The 3,404-nt window shown below is 37.3% G+C and overlaps 1 non-coding gene across 1 annotated transcript; it reads left to right on the top strand.

The window, feature by feature from the left end:
• The first annotated feature begins 2,839 nt into the window (after positions 1–2,839).
• On the top strand, positions 2,840–2,912 carry trnav-uac. Its single transcript has one exon. It is a non-coding gene; the product is annotated as a tRNA-Val (tRNA).
• The last annotated feature ends 492 nt before the right edge of the window (positions 2,913–3,404 follow it).

The raw sequence follows: 3,404 nt of genomic DNA, 5'->3' as shown, positions 1-3,404 counted from the left end.
TTTTTTTTTACTGGAACAAACAGGTGGTGCATAGAGCAAATGGAAAATAAAATAATTTAAAAAAAGAAAATATGGTCTGTTTTCCATTTGCTCTATGCACCACCTGTTTGTTCCAGTAAAAAAAAAGAAATTAAATATAAATTAGTGGCCAATAATTCAATAGTGGACAACTAATCGATTAATCATTGCAGCTCTAGCTTAGATTTTAATCTTCAACTGGAAATGTTTATTTTGAATTCCAAATATGATATGAGACACCATTAAATAACCATTATTGCTATCTAGTATCACAGGCACTTCACATATAGTATGTGGGTCAAATTCAGAGCCTGTGGAGTCAATCTAGCATGTCATTGAATGATGATTCTGCCCACATATGAATCTCCCTTGTCTATTAATTCTGGCTCGCAGTGATGGAGCCAGGATCAGCGAGAATACAAGCTCTGGCCGCCTCTCAAGGTGTGCTATTGTACCCCACACGATAAACAGATGCAGCTGTCATCCCCACATTTTACCAACATGGTGTGGCTGCCCATCCCTCACTGGCATCTTTAAGAAAGCTGAAGAGAGTCAAAATGGCTAAAAATGGAAGAAAGAAGCTAGAAATGCAAAAATTAGGAAATCAATCAAATATTTGATTAATGGAAAATTAATCAGTCATTAACAAGTCAACTAATTTGATTATCAATTTTTAGTCTAAGTCATTTTTCAAGCAAAAATTCCAAAAATGTGACATTTCCAGGTTCTTAATGCTGCTTTCCTTGGTCTTAAATCATAGTAAATTTAATATTTTTCAGGGTTTGGAAATGTTGGTTGGGGATAAAACGAGATATTTGATTAAGTTACTTTATGCTCTAGGATATTGTAACGGGCATTTCTCACTTTTTGTAATTTTCTGTAGACCAAACGATTAATTAATCAATTGTGAAAATAACTGTAATAGAACTAATTTCTAGTTGCAGCCCTATATAATGCTGAAGGTGGACAATTTTAAAAGAGGAAGGAGAGAAAACTCTTGTAGGACAGAATAGGCCATCGCTGATTTTAGACCTTGCATCAGTAAACTGGGGAGAGATGGACATTTAGAGAGACTTTACCACACAGCCTGAACATCAGAGCTGGAGTTAGCAGGAGAACTGTGAGTATGAGGCTCAGAAATTCAGCTGCAAACTCTTAACAGATCCATTTGATGCAGAGACCACAGCAGAGACACTCGCAGATATGTCTGATAGAATCACACAGTGCAGGAGCGCCCTGAGGAACGAGCTCTGGTTCATGTGTAGGTGATAGCAGTTTGAAAACAAAAATCTGTACGATAACATGATGTTCGAGCGGCAGATCTATGAATACATCAACAACATTTATTTTATGGGTCACAGCACTTATTCTGAGATGGACTAATGAACTGCATTAAAAAAGCTGCTGCACTAAATGCAGGTCAGAAAAACTATTTTAACTTGCCTTTTGTGACAGAGCCTGCAACTGTTGATCACCTTTAGAAATTAATTCAGCCATGTTGTTAGTCTCTACAGTGTTAGTGGTGGTTTGACTAAATGCCACACACAACCAGTCATGTGTAATGTTTTAACCTTTGATGTGGTCTGTGCATCAGTTATTCAATATTAAGAATAAACAAAGCACTCTTTCCTCTGTTAATGTAATGCAATTAATGTATACAAGATTTCTTTTTAAATATGGTAGAATTTTCTTTTTCATAGCTAGACTACAACATGGTGTTAGCTTAGTCGCTAAGAAAAATTCCCGGTTGGGGATGCCTGTCACATTTTTTTTGGGGTCGGTTGTCATATGCTTTTTTTTTATGCTTCCGTAAAGATAAAAATGTACTTATATGAATGTTTTTTTCCTGTTTATATTTTCTAGATGCAGGAGATGAGATAGGTTTCAATTAATTTAAACTTTTTCAATTCATTTTAAAGACTATCCCCATTTAAGTCTTTATTTCTCCTTAAAATAACATACCTGTGATGACAACCAATAGTGTGACTACCAAGCCCACAGTGTGGGTGATTGTCAGAGGCGCACAAAATATAGGCTATTTGACAGTCTATATCTTTTGAACAGAATAAGTTTAAGGGGATTAAGGTCACTTTATTTCTACCTGACACTTTAAGCTTCCATTTCACGTTAAAAATGAATCTATTAAGGATACCGTTTTAGAAGGATTTAAATCAAAGTAAAAAGTATGACAACCAGCCCCGTTCTCTCCTACATTAGCGTCTCATCCTCACGTTTATTCTCTAATGTATGGAGTTTGGCTGTCAGACAGTTTCATGACCGCATTGACAGAAAGTAACCACGGCTGCTAAAATGCATCAGACAGTGTCACGCTTCGTGTAAAACGACACGTTAACCCAAGTGTTTATTGTAAAAACAACAACAACAACAACAAACTTTAAAAAAAAAAAAAAAAAACCTAAAACGTAAATCCTACTCGATCTGTCCGCTCCGGTGCATGCACGCGGCCGGCTGGAGACACGCAGCAAATGTAGGCGACTGAGTAGCTGGCAGCTCAGTTGCAGGATGTTAGCTACCGTACCGTGTGATCGGCCACATAAAACAAAACGTCCCAAGAGGGCTCCACTCGCAACCGAACCTAAACACCAACAGCTAAGAGGTAAAGCTCGGTCAAGGTACATGCAAGGTGTCTCGATGAGCAGAATGACTGATATTTTGTTTCGCTAAACAAAGCAGCAACAAGGCAGAGAGCTACAGCTCAACCAAACATGAAGGTGCAGTGAATGTCAACGCAAACATTATGATGTCGATGTTGAATGTATCACAAATACAAATTTTCATCTGGTCACATGGAAGCGCAGTTGGTTCCATAGTGTAGCGGTTATCACGTCTGCTTTACACGCAGAAGGTCCTGGGTTCGAGCCCCAGTGGAACCATGTAGTCTTTTCTGACGTGTAGTCCCGATTGAGCACTTTATCATGAAATAAATATCAAAACTGACTTGAAGAATTCTACAACATCCCAAATACTTATTGGGTAAAACTGGAAAATGTACTCTGAGCCTCCTGTTTCAGCTACATTTGCAAAGTCTCATGCAATCCAACACAACTACATTTTACCTTTATAACGATTACATTTAGTCTTTATGGACACTATGAGAGGTATTAGAGAGAGGTAGCTTATCAGGGTGTACCATTTTACATGACTAATTTTACTTAAAATCATGTTTGTGCTTATGTTTTTGATCAACACAGTGAATAAACTATGAATGAATGAATCAATGCAGTATTAATTAAACCTATGTTTATTATTGAGTTTGTCATTTGCAGTCCTGTTTCAGTGGGCTGCCTTATATTCAGAGATGTATTTGTAATGTTTTGAAGGAAAAAAAAGTCAGACTGTCACAATCAGGTCTCAAAAGTGATACA

This window comes from Plectropomus leopardus, unplaced genomic scaffold (assembly GCF_008729295.1).
Source record: "Plectropomus leopardus isolate mb unplaced genomic scaffold, YSFRI_Pleo_2.0 unplaced_scaffold10365, whole genome shotgun sequence".
Classification (NCBI taxonomy): Eukaryota; Metazoa; Chordata; class Actinopteri; order Perciformes; family Serranidae; genus Plectropomus; species Plectropomus leopardus.
This window is presented reverse-complemented; position numbering and strand designations above follow the sequence as displayed.